At 25.7% G+C, this 24,181-nt stretch overlaps 1 protein-coding gene across 1 annotated transcript in view; it reads right to left on the reverse strand.

Moving 5' to 3' along the window:
• LOC125821071 (tetraspanin-6) overlaps window positions 1-24,181 on the reverse strand; it is a 1,176,838-nt gene that overhangs the window by 399,610 nt on the left and 753,047 nt on the right. The window lies entirely within an intron of this gene.

Raw genomic sequence — 24,181 nt, forward strand, 5'->3', positions numbered from 1 at the left:
CTTTTCTCTTTCAAATTGTTAAGTTTTTGTTGAAGATCTGTGATAGTATTGTATCATGATTTATTGTTGTTTCTCTTCTTCGGTGTATACGCCGGTATTTCGTGAGGTTCACCTACGTCTTTATCTTACTCTTTGTATTCCCTCCTCTTTTGAATTTGTTTTGTTGAAGTTCACTTGTAGAAAGTTTTTATTTTATTTTATATATACATTTAAAGCATTGAGATTTTCCCCTAAAATTTCATGGTGAGATTCTAATATTGAATTCAATCTCTCATTTCACAGATGGACCAAATAATTAATAATACTGCAAATATTCAGAAACTTTTTAGAGTTCCAATGGAAGAGAATGAAAACGAGAACAAAGAAGATGCTAATGTCATCTGCGAGTAGCTCATATCAAGAGGTAAGGTATAAAATGTTACGTCCTTAGAAAATAAGAACATTTGAGGTCCGGGAACATACTTAAAGAAAGTTGGATCTTATAAAGGTGAGTTGTTTTGTAGGTCCCTACAAAAGACCTTATGAGAAGACTTTGATATTATATAACTATAAACAATTGCATTATATGGGGTTCACAAGTGGTGCGAATCTTTTTTTTGATCTGGTGAACCTTTAAAGCTTCATATTACTGAGATGAACTTATCGTGTGTATGTTTCGAAGAAATATGAAGATGGTTAATTAAAGAGCTTTAACAATCTCAAATTGACTGGAAGATTTGTGTATTAGATGGGCAATTTTGTTATTAATTTTTTATGTTATTTTGTTTTGATATGTAAAATGCAATTCACAACAGTTTTATTATATATTTTTGTTTTGATATGTGAATTGCCTACAATCTTAATAAATGCACTCCACAGTGAAAAGTGAAGTATTTTGTTAGACATACTTCAGTAATAATGTATTTGTATATGTGTATATTAGTTTTGTTGCATCTTCCACAAATATGTCAATTTTGAAAGTTATCTCCTTATTTGATGGTTTGTAATTTAATTTCCTTGATCCTATAGTTAAATATGGCTTGAGATTGTTAGTTCTGTCATCTACATTCCCCTCAGTGTCAAAGAAGATGTCTGATGCAAAATATTACTAGCATTTAAGGATACGAGAAAGCAATTTTAGCTTCATGTTTTCCTTTTGTTTTATCCTTAATCACTATTACCTAACCCCTAAAATTAACTGTATCCTGAAAATATATAATGTTGGGCCACTACTACCAAATACCTAAAATTAATTGTATCCTGAAAATATATAATGTTTGCCGTGCTAAGCACGGGCCTCGCCTATCCAATAGGATTATAATTAGCACATGCGTGTTAGAATTCATCTAGGAATAGGATTGGGTTAATTTCCTCCTACACTATATATATACATTTCTACCAAACAAGTCAATTAACCATTAAGGGTGATTTGAGAGAGATTTATTTTTCAAGTTTAATTAATATCAAAGGATAGCGGAAGTTGAATTGAAAAATTCAAAGTATTGTTGGATTTCAAAAGATCACGGGGATATTATGCATATTTATGAGTGTTTAATGGTTACTTTATGCCCAATACGTTTTCTTTCGATATTTATCTTTATAGGAATTTCCGGTCAATCATTCAAAATACTTTGTTATTTTGCCATTATACCTTGTTTATGTGTATTTTTGTGCTTTGAATTCTTATGCTCAAGAGTCATCATTTTGAATCAAATTCAATAAGAGAAGAACTAGTTTAGAAGCTTAATTTGTAATGATTTCCTTCTTTGTTGTTACTACTTGTCTATCTATCTATATCTATACCATATTAAAAGACTTTTTAAAATGTTGTTTGGATTTTTTGTCTATTTTTAAAAGCCTTCACTTTAGATAAAATCGTCTTTTCACAACTTTCATTTAATTATATACTATTATTTTAGTAAGAGCAACTTTCACATATAGCAAACATAAAATTCATATTTGTATGATATATCAAAGTTTGCATAATTGCGCTCCATAGCAAATATAAATATGTATATTTCGCTATACATATACAAAAAAAACAATTGTATAATCTGTTTTGGTATACATATACAAAAAGATCAATTGTATAAAGTGAGAGAGGCGAGTGAGAGAGGCGAGTGAGCGAGCGAGATCTGGGAGAGAGGAACGAAAATATATGTAGATATACAATTTTCACGCATTTTATACATTTGTGTTTTTGTATAAAGTGAGAGAGGCGAGTGAGAGAACGAGATCTGGGAGAGTGGGGAGCGAGATTTAGGAGAGGGGAGAGAGGGGAATGAAAACATATGTATATATATAATTTTCTCTCGCTTTATACAAACACAAACGCATTTTATACAATTTACGTTTTTTGTATAAAGTGAGAGAGGAAAGTGAGGGAGTGAGATCTAGGAGAGTGGCGAGCGAGATCTGGGAGAGTGGCGAGCGAGATCTGGGAGAGGGGAGAGAGGAGAACGAAAATATATGTATATATACAATTTTCTCTCGCTTTATACAAACACAAACACACTTTATACACTTGCGTTTGTATAAAAAACGAGAGAGGTGAGGGAGAGAAGAAGAGTGGCAAGCGAGATTCATCAGGAGAGAGATGAAATAGCAACAGTTTGCTATGAGGTACAATTAAATCAAACTATATTTATAGCATATAATTTGAATTAATAGTTTCCTATTATATACAATTTTCCCTTTTAGTAATATAGTAAAAAAAAACTTTACATAATAAGAAAAAAATTGTAAACTATCCAAAAAAAAAATAGGTAAAGAAACTTCCAAAAAAAGACGTAAAAATAACCCAAAAAAAAGGCAAGAAAATTAAAAACAACAAAGGTGAAAGAATGAGTACTTCAAGCTTCGTCATTGAGTTTCATCAAGTCTACACTTCGACAAGCCTTGAAATAGGGGACATTTGTAGACATTGAAATTTTGTGGGATTCTACAAGACGTGTTCAATTCCAGTTAGGGTTCTTGGAGGGTACTCTACGGTCTACCCTAAACCCTAGCTCGTGTCTATATAAAGGGCAATATATTTCCTTGGAGAGACCTCTCGAATATTTCACAAATTCATGAAATATTCATAAAGAGATCAAAGTCAAATCATCATAGTTCGAGAAATATGTCACTATCGACTCTCGAATCACAAAAAAAAATTAAGAGAAAAAAATCAAGGGAGCTAGGAACAAAATTGTACTCGTATTTTTTCAATAATATTCTTATTTCTTCAACCAAAAAGAATTAAAAAAAATTGAAGAATATTTGAATAAATTTTATTGGTGATCATCCAGGTCTGAGTTTATTATCCAAATAATTACATCTTCTTTTTGTTACATAAAAGTAATCTAACTTTAAAATTTATTACGCAAAAATTATTTTTCTATATTTATCGCATAAAAGTACAAAGTTTAATAAAAAAAGAGATTTGTTATTATATGAAAATAATATTTTTTAAAGTGTATCCTAAAATTATTTTATTTTATTTTATTTTTTAAAGATGATTATGAAATATAATATACAAATGAGTATATTAGTAAAGGAAAAATAATCAAATCATATACTTTTTAATATTAATGAAAGTATACTAAATATAAAATAAAGAAATTAAAATAAAGAAAACAAATATAATATAGTATATCTCCAAGAAATATTACATGATAATTTTTAGAATTTTATTGTATGATGAAAAAAAGAGAAAAAAATTACCTGAAAAAATCGAAATTAGATGACAACGGTATCCAAAAATAATTTTTAAAGAATTATGATCTATATGTAATAAAATTAATCTTAAAGTTTGATTAAAACATGGAGAGAAGAAGAAGATGAAGATGAAGTGATGTGGTGGGTATCATGTACATAATAAAAATCAATTCTCTTATAATTGTGAATTTGTGATTCATAGCATAAAAAATTATCTTTTTTTTGTTTCCCATCCAGTATTCGAAGCTCACATTGGAGCTCCAACTAAATTCGGATCGCGCTCTGTAGGACCCATTCGGAGGTGGCGCTCCCAACAGGATTTTCTCCATACCCAGGGCTCGAACCCGAGATCTCTGGTTAAGGGTGAAGCACTCCTACTAGGGCACCACAACCCATGTTGGTAGCATAAAAATTTATCGTTGCACTTACTTTGAAGAGTTTTGATTGAAAATAGAACTTTATTTTGGAGGCAAAAGGTTAGTAATCCATTCATCCACTTTTAATTGTTATGGTGTGTTTTTCGAAAGTCAAATTGACTAATTTTTAAAATTAAATTAGATTACATTATTTCGATATTTTAGACAAGAAAATTGTATATTGAAAACTATACGAAAAGTACTATAAATTGTAATTTTTTGCATATCAATATGATGAAAATTACATCGTAACATGTTAGTCAAAGTTCTTATCGTTTAACTCTAAAAAAATATGACATCTAAAAGTGGACTAGGGAGTACTGTCTTTCTACATTTTTGGGCCTCAAAATTCTGGTCATTTAGCACTTCTCGTAAACTAAAGGCATGCTACCATTTGAAGGAGTTAATATCTCATATGGTCACCCAACTAATAGTTTTTTTCTCAGAAAGTTACTCAACTTTCTTTTATAACATCAATGTCATTCAATTATGACTATTGCATCTGCAAAATCGCTCAACTACTGATATTTCATTTAGAAAGTCACTCAGCTAATTTAAATATTTATTTCATTAAAATTTGTTAAAATATGATTTTTGTATATATATACACACACAAAGAACTAACAATAATTTCTTTAAATCTCTTGTTGAGTAAGAGAAATTTTAAATTTCGTCATTTAGTTCTCTTAATAATAAATTTGTGTTTACAGTGTTAAAGAAAAGTCATATATATAAATTAATCTCCTTTGTGTAAATTATATATAAATATTTCTATTATTATTTCATAATAATTAAAAATGATCAGCTCAAAAAATGTATCATAGAAACAATTAACAAAATATAGTCGATACCTCAATGGAAATTATGAAAGAAGAAAGAAAGAAAAAGAGCAACCTAATATTATATGATATTGAAGTTTTCATCCAAACAAACTATACAAAATCCTTGTCACCCCTCGAGTCTACACCCTGGACGTGGCCGGCATTCGAGAACCATTGCTCAATACTCAGCGGAAGACTTACTTGACATTCAATGAACTCAAATACAAGTTGTTATACCCCATTTTAACTCGAGGTCAAAATGTGTACAACATATTGGTGATTTTCAAATTAATAATCAACTTAAGAAGTCGCCACCTAATTAATTACGGTGAATTAGGACACCTAAATATTTAACTAATTAATACTAAATCTGACTCCAACTAAGGTCTACTAACTTATATAATTCTATGTAAGGATTCTATTTTATTCTAATGGGAAGGAGATAAGCATCTTTTAAGATCAGTTAAAAATTATTAACCGGCCAAACTCAGGTTAATTAATTTTTAAAAGCTAAATATGGATGCTAGAACGTTAAATAAAAGTCGGTGAAATTAGCTAAAAAACATTTGTTAAGTCTTGAAATCACTAATATATTTTTAAACTTGAAAAGCTCTTGAATTCGAAAGTAAATTAAAAAAGTGAAAATTACAAGAATATACTATTTGAGACTTTAATTAACAATAAATGTTTATACTCCTTTTTAATTACAAATTTAGTTTTTAAATTACAAATATAACAAAAAAACAATTTTCGTGATTTAATTAAATAAGTTACTTCATATGTCCCTAATTACTTGTCCACTTTTGAATTGACACACTTATTAAGAAAACAATAATTGATATAGTGAGTTTACCATTTTGCCCCTATTAATTATGAAGTGAATGAATTAAATACTTGAGATTTTCAAGAAGTTCTATATTTTTTAAAGTAATAAATTGAGGGTATAATAGAGAATTTTTTTTGTTCTTTCTTAATTTGTCAAAATGGATAAGCAATTATGAATAATTAAAAAATAAAAAATGGACAAATAATGAGAAACAATGGGATTATTAGTAGTATTTTTTCTTTCTTTTTTGGGGTTATGTACGGATTTAATGGGAATGATAATTTTGATATTACTTTTTATTTTTTCAACTACAATTTACTCATACACGTTATCTATTTTGTACACATACTAATTTTCTCTCTCTTCCTTTTTTTATTTAATCTAGGTAAAAAAGAAGTCTTTCTTTTCCCTCTTACTATGGTAATCACTAATCAGTATTCTCTCTCTTCTTTTATCATGTGAAAATATACTCTCTCTCACACACACCTTTTATTTTCATCTTCTTCAAGAGAGCAATACTCGATTGTTATTTACAAGAACAATGATTTCTTCTCCTCTTTGATTTTAAAGTCTCTTCAAATTTATGATTTGTTATTTCATCCGATTTCATGAAATTATGAGTGGAAAAATTCTAGTGGAATCCATTCTTATAAAGACTCCAAGATTTAAGGAGCGTAATAGTCATTCAAACAACCTCATTTTATTATCAAGGTCAAATTTTGAGTTGAATGCATCCGCTCCATCTCTAATTAGTCAAGGTGGTGGAAGAGAAAAAAAATTACGGACGGAAATTCTTCACAAAATTATACCATATTTTTAATAAATATTCACCTATTTAATATACAAACATCTAGGGGTGTTCATGGTTTGGATAAAAACCGATCCAAATCGAAAAATTAAACCAAATCGATTAAATGAACCGATTTAATTTGGGTTTTGATTTGGTTTGGTTTTAGATTGTTAAGAACCGATAGTATTTGATTTGGTTATGGTTTTGTTCGAAAAAATCGAAGAAATAACCGAACCGAACCAATAAGTTATATACATAAATTTTATTATTATACATACATAATATATTATATTCATAAACAATTTTAAAGATTTTATATATGTTTCATCAAAATTTATTTTTATAATTTACTTATGAAAGAAAAAATATCCAAGGTGAGAACATTTTTTTTATTGGTTTCATGTATATGAGTGTCTATGAAAATTTTTTGTGGGACTAAAAATGTCATTGTCTCTTCCTTCTATGCCAAAATAGTGAATTTTGAAGTTTTATTCAGTAAATTCAGTGATCGAAAGTTCTGTAATGCCAGTCATTCTAACTATTTTTTTGTTTGAATGGATTGTTGTCACTTTTTTCACGTTTTAAATGAATTGTTTATTTTATTTTTATGTATGGTTAATAACCGAATAACGGAATCAAACCAAACCAAAATCGAAAACAACCAAACCGATAAATGTATATTATATTTGATTTGGTTTGGTTTTGATAATTTTAAAACCGATTAAGTTGGTTTGGTTTTGGTTTTGACCAATAACCGACCCAAACCAAACCGTGAACACCCCTACAAACATCTATACAAACTATAGAACCAACATTATACCAATAAGTATTTATAATATAATACACACCTTTAAAAATACGAATATATATGAAGTCATTTTAATATTTATTTTTTTCCAAAGAAAATCATGAAGAAAATCGAATTTTTGACGATGGTTTGACAATATGGAAGGTATAATCTACCATTTTAAATTGGTGAGCATTACAAAATCATTTTTAAAGTTGAAATATAACACCACTTTTATATATTAATAGGTAATTTTATACCATTAAATGCTCAATAGTAATTTTTAAGTAATTATGTTTTTAAGAGAATTACACCATGTGTTGATCTAACAATATAATTCACATATGTCAATAAATATCACATATGTATACTGTATTTTTAACACATATTCAACCATTTAATATACAAATATTTGAACCAACTATGAAATCAACATTATTATACCAATAATTACTATAATATATACCTTTAAATATACCAATGTATATGAAACAATTTTAACATCGACTTTTCCCCCAAAGAACATTTCTACTATGAAGTAAACTAGCTTTTGAGAATTGGTAAACTAATAAGTATTTCAACACTAGAACAAATACTATTCGCGAATAATAAAATCGTTTATATCATTAAATATTCAATTGCAAGAAAATATGGTAAAGCCAGAGTAAACTTGTTCCACATGACATGACAACCCCGTGCTTCCCAGATTAAGTGCAAGTAGGATCCATAAGCATATCGCCAAGAAGAGAGAAAGATATACCTAGAATTTCAACAAAAAATAATCAATACTTATATGAAAATGCTTAACAACCATTAACACTAAATATAAACTATGAATTCTGGTGTTAATAAAAATAAAATACACAATATCAATTATATCAAATCATCTACATAATATAGACTACCAATTACACCGAATAATATACCATCACAAATCAATAATAATTATAACCAATTTAATATTTATTTAATTTTATTGTCTATTCCAAACAAGAATACTGAAAGTTGGTGTTTATATAAGGTCTAAAAGATACCAATTACACCAGATCACACACCAAAAGGAATTCTCGAATTATGTGTTATATAAGGTCTACAACATATCAATTACACCAGATCACATACCAAAAAATATTTACTGAATTTTGACGTTTAATAAATGTATTTAAATACCATTAATTTCACCAAATCATTTACGGAAAAAACACCTAAGTTACTTTTTCTATAGGACCTAACATATAACACTCACACCAAAAATAAATCATGACTTTGGTGTTTATAAAAACATAATAAAGAATACCAATTACACAACATAACTACACCCTGTTCACTATCAATTAAACCTAATAACCTACCAAAAATAATTAAAAAAAATTATTGTATATTCAAGAATTAAAAAAAGACAAACAATTTCACCAAATCATTTATCAAAGCACAAATCACGCAGTATGAATTTTATACTAAACCACAAAATCATACAAATTAAACCAACGACAAAATATCAAAAAATAGCACCATTGTGCTGCTTATTAACAACGTCATTTACTATAAATTAAATCACTCAATATACCCAAATTCAATTCATAAAAATGATTTCTAATGACCTCATACAGAGTGTAAGACAAAAACAAATTTCTAATATAATAAATTTTAAGATAACGATCATGATTTTTTTTAAAAATATATTAAATAAAACAATTAAAATTATCACGAAAAAACTCCAATTCAATCGTGATTTTGTTCAAACACCTGAAGCGTCCCATCCAGGGGCGGACCTATAGAGGGTCAAGTGGGTTCATATGAACCCACTTCGTTGAAAAATAACACCGTATATATAGATATATTTGATCAGTTTTTAAAATTTTATATGTATATATTAACTTTTGAACCCACAAACACAAGTGTGACCCTTGGCAGAGTGGTGAAAAGGGTTCAATTTTTCCAGCCAGCCCAAGTTCGAATCCCTGTTGCCACATTTTTGTTTTATTTTTTATATCTTGAACCCACTTTGTGAAAATCCTGGGTCCGCCACTGGTCCCATCATCCGTTGGGTTGAATTAGAATTGAAAAATTGTTGGTATTCATGTATGAACAATAAATCAGAATAGATAGAAAGAGAGTTTTATTTTTGTTAAAAAACGTTTTTTTTTATGGAAGAGAATATATAACAAATTTGAGTAAATCATGTAAGGTAAAAGAATTGGAGATAATCACGGAATATGAGAAAATCGCGGCTTCCCTTTTTCAACACTACATGTTTTGTTTTTAAAAAAAACTAGTATTATTGCCCGCGCGTTGCGCGGATAATTTAAAATGTGATAATTTTATACTTAAAAATAACTAATAAAACGTATTATGCACTTAATAATACCAATAACTTAAAATTACAATGACAAATAATTTTATCCTAAAAATGACACGTGGTTTTTTGTGATGCATATGCATGTAGATTTTTAATTAATATTTAATATTTATTTTTTTATTTTAATGATAATTAGTATAATACTCTTATAAAAACACAAATTTAATTGAAAAATCTTTTTATTTAAACCTCCCAACTTTCACTCAGAAAACTAAAAATAATAATAATAATATGAACGTCATTCTTGGCCAAATCGATGCAATACTATTATTTTTTGTAACAACTTCAACTATTTCAGAGATGCTAACGGATCATAATCAAAGGCTTTATACTTATTTTATTCAGATATTCAACTTAAATAAAATATTCATTATACTTTATCTTTCTAATATACCAAATATCAAATGAATCAAAACTTACATTTATTTTTCTAATTCTCTAAATTTTTCACCATGATACATAAACTTAAAGGATGTTTTTCACTTTCATGTGCCACTAACTCCTATTTTTTCTTTATCTCAACATCGAGCAAAAATCTGATGGTATAATATAATTATTAAAAGTCGATAAAAATTAAAAACAATAGATACAAAAATATATAAGAGGATAAGAAGAAGAGATTCGTCTTATTTTTTAAAACGTGGGAAGATTTTATTTTTTTTAAAAAAGGGTAAAGTTATCTTCTTCTTTTTCTGTTATTTAAAATGAAAATATTTTCAGATTTAAAAAGTTCCAGATTTAAAATAATTTAAATTACAAATTATAAATTAACTTTGTTAATTGAATATGAATTATGTTTTTAAAAACTCCATCGTGCATAAGTATTCTTCTCCTTTAAACAGATTTTAAGATTTAAATTGTTTTAAATTTTTAATTCCAGATTTTAAATTAATTTTGTTTATTACTTAGTTAATAATATTTTTTTTGTTCCTTTTCTGATTTTAATTTAAGCATTTCCTTACTAAATTATTTTATATATATATTTCTCCTAGTATATATTTAATATTTTCCTTTCCTGACATGGAATTTATGGCCCCGACATCAACATCCTTGTTTTATCTTCTTCATTGCTAATAACACCCCATCTGAAACATAACACTTTAGAATTTCAAAATATTTGTAATATAAAAAGTAAGTTTTTCGTGAAAAGAATTATTTCAAAGAAGCATAAATTACCGTTAGTTTCATCAGACAATAATTGTACCACTATTGTATTCTTGGATTGGATATTGACATATATAGAATTGTACTCTTTGATTGGATATTGACATATAGAAAATCTCCTTCACTAATGGAGGATTGATCCCTCCTTGGATGTGTCTTACTTTGATATATATATATATATATAAGAAAAAAACTAATCATATATAGATAATCATGATAATATATTATATCAAAAAACTCATAATTTGAACTATCATAGATTTTTTCAATATGAAAAATAAATTCAAGAAGACAATGAAAACAAAGTAAGTGTATGCATCCCAAAGTATTTCTTTCCCTGTTGATTAATGGGGAAAAAAAAAAGAACAAAAGGAGAAGAAGTGGGTGGGGTTGGTTTAGAAGAAGTGGGATAGTTTATTTATAGGATAATTGTAATGCAGTAAGAAGTCATTCATTATGAAAAGTTAATAAATCGTTGATAAGAAGTTGTCATCAATTTGAAATTCAAAAATCATCAATCAGATAAGGATTAGGATCAATTCAAATTAAAAAATAAAAAATAAAAAAAATATAGATTTTGTATATTTTTAATATTTTCGAATTTTTCGGGGGGGAATTTTATTTTGAAAATTGATACCGGGAAAAGAATTTTATGTGTGACTGTCATTTGGAACATTTCTGAAAAAATATTATTATTAATATTATTATTATTATTATTATTCTTATTATTATTATTATTATTATTATTATTATTATTATTATTATTATTATTATTATTATTATTAGTTAAGTTTGTAACTTTTATTTTATAATAATTTAAAATTATTCCTTAAAATTATCCACTAATTGAATTGTTCCTTAAAATTATCCACTGACTAACGTGGATCAATTTTATTTTTATTTTTTAAAAAATTTTAAATTAATAATCACACTCCTGTTCTGCAATGTTTTTTTTTTTTTTTTCAAATTTAGATAGTTAAATTTTTTAGTTATTATCTTATATAAATTTTGAAAATTATAAAATGATTATATCACGTTAATTTTAAGTAATCTTTCAAAAAATAAATTTAATATTTTATTTATATAGATAGATTAAGTTTCATTAAAAAAATCAACTTGACATGTTTCATTTTTATTTTTTTTATGTGGAAATTTGAATTCTGTATTTTACATTTTTAAAATTTTTAATTTCGAGTTTCAATTTTTCTGTTTACAATTCCGCCAACAAAAAAAATGTATTTTTTTTTTAAATATATTATTTTTTAAAAAATAACCGTACAAAAAGACATTTTTTATTATTATTATTCAAATTAAATATGTGATAACTTCCCACAAAAAAGGGAACCACACACCCTTAGATCTTTATCATTTAAAACTAATTAACTTCTCAATTTTAAATTTAAATAATTTTATAAAAGACTTTAAAAAGAAGATAATTCTTTATTATTATTATGATAATGATAATGGTAATTTTACTTATTACATTCTCTTCAAGTAAAATCTTTGTATACTTATTTATTATTTTTATTATTATGATTAAGAAAGCAACCATGATTATGTAAACTGCAATCAAACTTTCTAGTTTCAGCCATCTATTTTTATCTTCTTTAGTCTCAAAAGAAGAAATAAAAAAGCAAGCAATATCAACCATTGCATCTCTTTCATCATTCATATAAACGAAAGCAAAACCTGAAAATTAATCCAAAAATAAAATAAAAGATATAAGCATTAATAAAAAGTCAAAACAAAATTTATAGATAAAAATCATTTGTTCTGTTGATTTTTTTAATAGAAAACTAAAAATTAAGAAAATTTCAATACATATCTAATATTTGTGGATACACTTCAAGCACGAAATCTCTTTCTCTAGCATATATCAAATAGATCTATGATTTGGCCTATAATAAATTTCATACTTGTAAATCTTTCTACTATTCTTTGTTGCGTTAAAAAATTATAGGAGTCGTATGCTTGTTTTCTTCGGTAAACAATCCTATACATGCCAAACTATAAAAAGAAGTGATGAAGATTGATTCATGAGATTTTCAATACTAAAATATGAAAAGAAGTGATAACAATTGATGATTACCTTGACAAAATGAAATTTAGGATTTCTTTGCATAATGGAGAGTAAATCCTTTTCACCAATTGCTTAAAGATTGATGAAATTCAAAAAGTGATTAGTTATATTTAATATATGACTTTATAATACTTAATAATTAATATATCCATAACTTATTTATTTAATATTTAATTATTTAATATTTAATTGGGTTGTTTAAAACTTAAAATTCAAAATTCAATACGAATTAATTAGTAGTTATCTAATCCTAATTTTTAGCTACTTGGCAAAGAAATTTTAAAACCTCTTTATTTAGTTGGATAAATGTTTTTTTCTAAAATAAAGATTAATTCATTTTTAAAATTATAACTTTTATAAGCGTAATATTTTGTAATTTTTTTGGTTAATATAGTGATCTTTTTTTTGTATTGATAATTATCAGCATTATTATTGCAACATATATATAATCAAATTTAATTATTTTAAATCCTTTTCTTGATTTTTTTTATTTTTTATTTCAGATTGAAAAGTATCCTTATCTTTTGAACAAATCTTTACTCATTGTGCATGTTGCATTATTTCAGTCACATATTTGTTAGTAGTTAATATTTTTTTGTTCCTTCTATGAATTTATCTTTTTATTCTTTTTTTTTGTTAAAGATTATGACGTATTAGTATCCTTTAAAGATTATTTTTGATAATAATAATATGTGAACTTTAAATATTGTCTTTAATTTGAATTCAATAACTCTAAAATTTTGTAATAAGAAGCAAGACACTTACAAAGAATTGTGCTCCCCTTATGCTTCGTCTTCTTATGCTCTCTTCCACATCTAAACTTGTGTTCTTGTTGCAGCTAAAATGATAAAGTTATTTTACGAACAATGGGTACATCAACATTAACAATCAACTCCTTAATTATTAATAACTTTAATAAGTTTTTGATAATGTGAAACTATTAAGAAACACTTACATGATGCTTCTTTCCATAGTTAATAAAGTTAGTAACACATGTAAAACTTAATCCGATATAACTTGCAAAATCTTGAATACAGTTGCAAATCTAAAAAATGAATAACAAAATATACAAAACGAACTATATATCAAAAACTACAATTCATAGAAAAAACAAAAAAGAAGTATGCAGAACTAAAGAGAGTAACTGATATACATACCAAAAAGACTCAGTGACATTTTAATATCTTGGCACTAAGAAAATCATGAAAAGCATTTAAATTCATATTTTGAGTGATTAAATACATATCTGTCTAGCACCTCCTACTCATATTCATATTTTTCCTTGATGAATTGTTTCCATCATCACGCATGAGAAGGCTATTGCCCTTCTGAAATTATTAAATATTAAATATTCAAATTATAATAAAACTTTTGAATAGTTACTACAATGTATAGTAATTTCGAATTTCCAGTATTTTTTTTTAGAAGAAGTGAGTGGGGTTGGTTTAGAAGACTTACTGGGTAGTTTATTTATAGGATAATTGTAAATTAAGAAAAATAGTAATTTGTTATTTAATTTTATATATATATATATAAATTATTATGAATATATGTTTTTTTCCAAAGAACGTGGGTAGTTCTTTCAAATATGTTATATAGTTAAAATTTATTTTTAAATAAATAATTAATATTAAATTTGAAAACTTCCAAAAAAAGAGGAAGAAGAAGAAAAATTCTAAACGTTAAAAGACAGTTTTTTTTTTAGTGATTGAAATTTTTATTTTTAGATTTTTTATATTTTAAATTAATTTTAATAATTAATAAATTCTTTTTTTGTGGTGCTGACACATGGCACTTTTTCTTCTCCTTTTATATATAGATAGATGTTAAATTTTAGTTTTGAAAAAAAAAACTATTGCTATATAATAGTAATTTAGGTACTTAAATTGTATACTTAAGTTTTTTGCCCAAAATTTTAGATATTGTAAAATAAATTTAAATACATTTGATTTAAATACTAAATTAAAAGATAAAATATAAAATACTATTATTAATAATAATGATATCAATAATATAATAATAATTACTAATTAGTGATCGAAGTAGTAATAATAGTAAAAGTCAATAATAATAATAATAATAATTTAAAAAATAGGAAAATTTCAGATGAATAAAAGAAGAAAAAAAACGAGAAAAAAAGGGGAGAGGAGGGATGCAACGTAGGCAAAAAGAATAAAAATATCTCATTAATTTCAAATGTTTCTTTCAATTTTGATATAAAATATGCATTGTATTTAAAAAATTAAGGATAATAAAAAATAATATGAAAGTCTTCTTTTAAAAAATTAATGCAATATTTGAATGAAAATTGAGTTTGTTTTAGCTTCTTAACCTCTCTTATACACACTCTTTCAATAATATTTTCTACTATATTATAAAAGGGAGTTAGGCCCAAGTATAATATATAATATTCAAGATTGGAACTTTCCCAATCTTGAATATTATATATTATACTTGTGGGACTTTTAAAAGCTTTTATAATATAGTAGAATATATATATATATATATATATATATATATATATCACAAATGGAAAAGTCTCAATCAAGGAAATGGAAAAGTCTCAATATATCATTTACAAATGACTTAAAAAGCATTAAAAATTACAATAATTATCAATTTAAAAGTTATATAGTAAAATATTGACTCTCAAAATTCTATCAGGCTCACATATATTGGGACACAAAAAATAACACATATCATTTTAAAATTACCAAAAAAGTATTATAAATAATAATAATTAACAACTTAAAATATCTGAAAGACATTTTAAAAGGGTTAATTTTGTAATTTTATCCATATCACATAAATTAGGACAAAGTGACCAGTAATGTACGTTATTTCAAAGTTACATAAAAATATTATAAATCACAATAATTAATAACTTAAAACATTTTTAAAAAAAATATGAAAATTTGGATGACTCTCCAAATTTCATTTGTGTCACATAAATTGAGACAACAAAAATAACATAATATTGGGTCCATTTTAATTTATTGGTCTTATTATTTTATTTTTTTTATATTTAAAAATTGCGTAAAAATACTATAAATCATGATAATTGACAACATTAAATATGTTTTGAAAGAAATACAAAAAATTCCACTGATTCTTGAAGTGAATCTATCGTAAAAATGCTATAAATCATGATAATTGACAACATAAAATATTTACAAAATGTTGTATGCGGGTAGTCTTATTATGCCTTAAATACCGTCAAAGAAAGTACAAGTTTATGATAAAAAACTTATTCTTTTATCCACGCAAACAGTCGATTCAAAAACTCGATTATTAGCCCCAAAGCATGCCATTTATATTATTGGGCCCGTGCATAGCACGGGCAACATTATCTAGTATATATTATAAAGCTTACTTCTCTTTTCTTTTTTATTGATCAATAGCTTTATTGATGAATTTATTTACTGCATTATTCATATTCTTTATTTTCTAGAAACCCTTTTTGTTTTGATATTTTCACTTTTTATATACAGATAAATGCTTTTTATATACAGATAAATGATGATCGTGTTAGAGACTAAATCGATATTTGATTTGATTTGGTTAGGTAATTAGGTTTGATTTTAAATTTTAAAAATCAATACTATTTGATTTGGTTTTGATTTTACTAAAAAATCTCAAAAATAACCAAAGCGGATAGAGAAATTATATATATAGATTTATAATGATTTATATATCATTCATAAATAAAATATAAATATTTTGTTAAATTTTAATCAACTTGAGTCTTAGACTTTATCATTTTTTCTCAAGTCTAACACTTCAATTTTAGCTCAACTATTACAATCCTAAATTCAAGTTCATTAAATTCCATTACTTTAGTCATTACCTACCCTATCTCACATAAGATAGTCACACTTTCTCTTAATTAAATTACTTTATTTGTGTAATAACAACTCTAGTATTGCTTAATTGAATTCACAATAGTTTTTTTTGTGGATTATTCTAGGTGTATGTGTCTATTGAGATACATATGTCTTTAAAAAATTTATTACTTTCAAATCAAAAAAATCGAACCAAACCGAACCAATTAATAACCAAACTGACGGTTATTTTTTTGGTTTGATTTGTTTTGGTTTTAAATTTTAAAAACTGAACTAAATTAATTTGATTTTGATTTAAACCAATAACAGATCCAAACCAAACCATGAACACCATACGTATATGATATAACTGACATATTTTTTGAATTGTCAAAGTCATAATATTCTATTATATGAGTATATATTAGTCGAAGTTGAACAAACTATAGTTACCGATTTACTATACCGCAAAATATCAAAACCGAACTTCAAAATATCAAATCATACCATACAACATCCACCCCTAGAAAACAAGTGAATTTGAGATAATTCAACGAGTGAGATAATAAAGGACAAAGTATACTCGATCTAACCCGCTATCTCGTAGACCCTCAGGTTCAATTAAATACTCTCTGTTCTTATTTGTATGTCACCATTTTAGATTTTACGTCCCTTAAGAAATTAGTAAGTTTATCATTTTACCATTGTACTCTTATTTAATGTTCTCTTAGGACATGTGTGGAAGGTCACCATGGTAATTGAATTTGGTGCAATTACAATGTATGTGTTGTTTGATTAGCCATGTAATTACCTAGTCAACAAGTAATTGAGTGTAATTGACAGAGTGTAATTACACTCTCCAGTTCACAGGAGAGGTTGTGAATTGCTGGTAAGGTAATTACATGATGTAATTAAAAGTTGATTACTTTTTAATCTCTTCATTTTATTTCTTTTTTAGTTTTTTACTTAAATGTATTTTTGTTTTTATTATTCTAATATTTTCTAAAAATATTTTCTTATTATTTATATTTCATTTCCTTCTTATTCTCAACATTTACTTCCGATGATCCCATGCAATTTTTTGTACTATGTTAAAAAAAATATTAGTATAATTTTGTTAGCATTATAATTTTAAAATTAAAGTAGAATTCATTATTGAATAAAGTTATGGACTTACGTTTTCCTTTTCTTTTAAATCATATTTATGTATGTTATGTTTAAATTTGAAATAAGAGTATTATGTTAAATTTTTTGTTTTGAATTTAGAACTTATGTTATATTTTCAATTTCATTTTGTTTTAGGAGTATTGACTCAATATTTTGCATTACAAGCTATTTTTTCTTAAGTTAGACTTGATAAATTGTCTTTTTGTCAAATGTTTAATAGTTTTATGACGTTATATTTATAATATTAATCTTTTAGTCAAACATGCCTTGCATGATGTTCATAGAAATTCTATATTTTTAGTTCTTATGATTATTTAAATTAAAATATATAAATCAATTTTTTTTTATAATATTAGTTAAGAACATATGCTTATTAATTAATATATTTTCAAAAGACAAATGCCCTTATTTGTCTAATATAAATTTTATTTTTAAATAATTAATTTTAATTTTTGAAATTCAATATAACTGTATGATTACACTTGTAAGTACATTGTAATTACACTATGGCAAACAAACATGTCGGCATGATTACTAGGTTGTGTAATTACTAGGCTGATAATTACTACCATGGTAGTAATTACACAAGTTCCAATTACCTAGTGGTTTTACAAACATACCCTTAAAGTTAAGTTTTCAATCAGTGAACATGAATTAATTTATTTTTATCAATTAATTTGACCAATGAACATAAATTATTTACTTATTTTTTCTATGTTGGTCAAATGTATATTTTCAAAGTTAAAATCTCTCAAGGGTAAAATAGAAAGAATATTGTCATTTATGCATTCGTTTTGTGAAATGACAAGTATTTCATCTGTCCATATTAATTGATCATCTTACTAAAAATAATTAACTCATATTAGTGTCAACCTTATTAAATCGTGAGAATATTAATTAAAATTTCTTATATTACCTTTGTAATTAATTTTTTTTTTGAAAGTGTTCAGATTTGTTTCTAAAAATCTCAAAAAAAAAATTAAGGGGTGAATTAGTAAAATTATCTTCTTATTTATGATTTCTTAATATACATATAAAAAATAAAATGATCAACAAATATAGGATGAAAGAAATATTAAAAAACATTTACTTTTAATATAGATGACATATAAATAGAAAATCAGGAAATATCATATTTTTATTATGTTTCCTTTTCTTGGTTGATTAGTGTAAAAAAGAAAAATAGTTACATCATTAATATACATTTAGGGCCCGTTTGGCCATAGATTTTTCAACTAATATTTGGGAAAAATTTTGGCAAATAATGTTTGTCAATATAATTTGTCATTATTTGGCAAATATCCCAAATTCCCAAATACTAGTTTTTTCTAGTATTTGGGCCAAATCTCATTATTTGGGATCTTTTGAAAATTGAAATTTTTCCACAAACTTTTATCTTTTACAAAAATATCCTCTATAGTAGTTGTTTGTGTCATATTACATAGTTTTTCACGTGAACACCAAAATAGTGATGAAATATTTAGTGAATATTAAATGATCGATATGGTTGTTGATGAAAATGATGAACAATAGGTTCAGGGTAACAAAGTCATGTGCTTTGTCTACTTAACGATTTATGAAATGATGCTTGTTGCACTCACTCCAAACTACCACATTGCTCTAGTGTCATGGACACTATTTGTTATTGTTGCAACGAAGATTCAATTGACTTGTAATACAAACTTATGGTTAGTTTTGATAGTTTTTAAAACTTATGGGTATAAATCATATTTTTCTAAAAAAGTGAAATATATTTCCCAAATACTATGGCCAAACCCATGGTGAAATTTCACCCAAATAATATTTGCCAAGAATATTTAGAAATCTATGGCCAAACGCTAGCTTAATGTTGTTGACTGTCATGTGAAAAAATATAGTTTCTGATGGAGGTGCCTTTTACTTTTTTAAAGTTTAATTTGACCTAATAAATGTTGTGTATATTCTTTTAAAGAAGGGTAAAGAGTCAAATATGCCCCTAAACTATTTGAAAAAGTCTAGATATACCCTTCGTTTAAAGTTTGGCTCACTCATGCCTTCGTCGTCCAACTTTTGGTCTAAATATGCCCTTATGGGCGTTAGTTGGCCTGCTGGACATATCCAGCTCATTTTTCATTTCTTTAAATGTCACATATAATTGCCATGTCATTTTGACTTTACCATATGACATTTATATGAAAATAGAAAGGGATCAATTATACTCCTAAAAAATTCGAACCCATAAACACCTAATTCGACCCATAAATCAAACCCCCCTTTTAAATAAACTACCCGACCCATTTTCAACAATTTTGTTTAAATTTTTATCTTTTTAGGTAAATCCCGAAAATTAGTAATTGATTAATAAAAAATAGGAAACATATGAAAAAAAATATAAAATTAATGCCAAAAATTTACAAATAAATATTGTAACCTTAAATTCAACAATTTCAACAATTTTTTTAAATTTTTATTTTTTTCAGAAAATCTCGAAAATGAGTAATTAATTAATAAAAAATATGAAAAAAATATAAAATTAATGCAAAAAATCACAAATAAATATAGTAACCTTAAATTCAAAAATTTCAACAATTTTTTTTAATTTTTATTTTTTAAAATAAATTACTCATTTTCGAAATTTACCGAAAAAAATAAAAATTAAAAAACAATTGTTGAAATTTTTGAATTTAAGGTTACTATATTTGTTTGTGATTTTTTGGCGTTAATTTTATATATTTTTCATATTTTTTATTAATCAATTACTCATTTTCGGGATTTATCAAAAAAAAAAAAATTTAAAAAAATTATTGAATTTAAGGTTACAATATTTATTTGTGAATTTTGGATGTTAATTTTATATATTTTTTTCATATTTTTTATTAATCAATTACTAATTTTCGGGATTTATCGAAAAAAATAAAAATGTAAACAAAATTGTTGAAAACGGGTCGGGTAGTTTATGTAAAAAGGGGGTTGATTTATGGGTCGGATTAGGTGTTTATGGGCTCAAATTTTTTAGGGGCATAATTGATCCCTTTTCATTTTCATATAAATGCCACGTGATAAAGTCAAAATGACATGGTAATTTCATGTGACATTTAAAGAAATGAAAAATGACCTGGATATGTCCAGCAGACCAACTAACGCCAATAAGGACATATTTAGACCAAAAGTTGGATAACGAGCGCATGAGTGAGCCAAACTTTAAACGAAGGGTATATCTAAGACCTTTTCGAATAGTTTAGGGACATATTTGACCCACCCTTTACCCTTTAAAGAAAGGTGTGAATATTAATTACTCTTTAGTAAAGTTAGATACAGTACGACATTAAATTAGTTAAGTTTATATTATTTTGTGAGTTATATAATTGACATTAGTTGAGTGACTCTCCTTTGATTTTTTACGAATTAGAACTTTGATCGGATACATTTTGACTGGTAAGATTTATAAGTTTGTAATTTTCATCTTATTTTTGTTTGATTTGATTTTGAATCAACGCACACAAATTTGAAAAATATACCATGAAAGGCTAAATATAATTATGAATCAACTTTCAAAACACACAAATATTAGATAATTAATATAGGTTGTACTGTAGTGGTGAAATTGTTTTATTCTTAATTAGAAGTCTCAAATTTGAGTTTTGAATATAAAAAAAATTATATTAAGAATGTCACTTCTAAATAGGTCCTGCAATGCGTGATTCAAATTTTATCAAAATTTCAATGCGAGATTCGCAAACCTTGTAAAAAAAAAAAGAATAGACAAGACAAGAGAGTTAAATATACTGATAGATTAGACAACACAAGGAAGAAGAGAGTTAAATATACTGATTGATTAGACAAGACAAGAAGAGTAGAGAGTTAAATTTACTTTGAATATTTATGGGGAAACCAACATATCAATTTACTCTTGTAGCTATATTCAATGCTTGAACTTATAGGCGTATATAAATTAAATGTGTATATTAAAATTTAAAATTAGTAATATTATATATTTTGGATTTATTATATCAAATTGATCAAATTTATATGTTGATGCGTTTTTATAATAGTGCGACCAATTATGGATACACCTCGGCTTTGGACGACTTTATTTTTCTTTTGTAACTATATCTAAAGCTACTTAAGCTTCGTTTCAAATAATAATATCCAGTTAACAAAAAAAAGGCTCCTTTTAAACTGTAAATGACTGAAATACCCCCTATAAGTCAAGCACACATGCTGACCTGGATCATTAAATCTATAACCATCACAAAAACAAAACAAAATCATTGTTAGATTCAGAGATGAAGCCACCATTTACAATTCAACTGAGTAATAGAAAGAACAACAATGGGTGAACATTTCATATATTTGAAAATTAAAATTAATAATTAGGTGTAAAAATAATAGTAATATATTTTTTTGGAGGATTCATAAATAAATCAGATGTTTGGTAGCATCACGCAAAAACATTAATACTTTATTTGGGCATATTCAATTGAAGAAAACCTAAAGATATTGTTACGATACTGAATTTTATATATACTGTTCAAATTTCGTATTTTCGATAGTGTTTTCTTTTCTCCACTTTTTCGGCCATCAGAATTTATACGGGATCTAATCGAAAAATAATTATTATTGTTTCCCCGATACCATAAGGCAGAGGATTCTTGTTATTACTGTAATATGATTTTCGCTAATCAAGATTGTTCGTAAATTTTTTTTCTTTGATTACTTTTCTTTAATTCCTATTTATTTATGAAGTTCATATTTATATCATTATATGGTATACAAAATAATCTATTTTGTTTTGTCAATTCATTTTAATGTTAAATTTGATTGAATGATTTTATTGATATAAAAATCTAAGTCGAATGATTTTATTAATACAAAATAAATTTTAATGACTTTATTAGATATATTCTCAAAATTGAGTGAACTTTTGAAATATTAATTCCATATATTAGTGATGTAATTTTCCTCCGCGTGTAATCTTTATTTGTAGATAAAATTATCGAATAGAATCTACAGAGATACTAACTCAGAAGTTAAAAGTATGAAAAGATTTGATAAAACTGATAATTTAAAGGGAGATCTCTAAAATATTTTGATGCAGAAAAGCTGTGCACTTTCAGGGGTCGTTTGGTAGAGTGTATAAGAATAATACTGAATATGATGTATTAGTAATGCATGCATTAGTAATGCAAGCATTAGTAATGCTTGTATTAGTTATGCTTGCATTATTTCTTATACATTGTTTGGTTTGATGTATTGGAAATAGCAAGCCTTGTATAAAGACTATTAAAAAAATATTTGTTTACAAAAATACCCCCACATTCTTTTACAAAAATAATAATAATTATAATAATTATAATTAGTCAAAATTCCGATGGAAAAATTTGTATGCAGTTTGATGAAAAAAGTGTTCCTTATAGTAGACATTCTTTTGCTTCTGATAGAAGACTAGCTATTCAACATATTTCTCTGATAGAACCTTGTTATGGTCTAGCAAGAAATCGCGCTGCTTCATTACATACTTTATCAACAGTTATATCTGCAGAAAAACAAAAAATTAAAATTGATCCTCGATTAAACATTGTCCAAACGAATGATAAAGCATCTGATATTTCTAATAAGTATATTCCTTCTGTATCCGAGATGGATTTTAATCTTAATGATACTTAATGATGAGTGAACATCAAATTGATTTTAGTCCAGGTTCACTGGCAAGAAAATATATTCAAAACGAATTTTTAAATGAAAAATGGAACCGGTTTAAAACTTGGTTTTTTGACACTTATAGTAAAGAAGATTTAAATAATATTTCTCAAGAGTTTTATGAAACTTGTGCATTACATAATCATATTATGTTTTTTGTGCCTTGGTTTATAACCACTTATTTGCCCCTGTTCATCAACGTTCTTGAACGATCTTACAAAGATGAATTGGGTAATATTATTCAATCCATCTATCCTCCTCAAGATCCGTTTATTTTACCCAATAATACTAGCATTTCTTTTACTGCTTTTCATAAATTTATTGATAATGATGTCGCCGCAGTAAATATAAATGAAATTAATCGTCTTATTTCTCAAAATAATTATTTGGGCCTATATGTCAAAGTTATTGGTGAACATATCTGTTCTCTAGACAAAAAATTAGATAACCTGTCTAATCTGATTGTTCAAATTGATAGTAAGCTAAAATCTGTGAAACAAGTTTCGGAACAGGCTTCTTCGTCAAAACAACCTGATGTCCATATTCAAAGGCCTCCTGAGATTCAGAATTTTATTCTTAGACCATTGCACGAT

Source organism: Solanum verrucosum, unplaced genomic scaffold (assembly GCF_900185275.1).
Source record: "Solanum verrucosum unplaced genomic scaffold, falcon-dt-bn FXZP01000050.1, whole genome shotgun sequence".
In the NCBI taxonomy this organism is placed as follows: domain Eukaryota; kingdom Viridiplantae; phylum Streptophyta; class Magnoliopsida; order Solanales; family Solanaceae; genus Solanum; species Solanum verrucosum.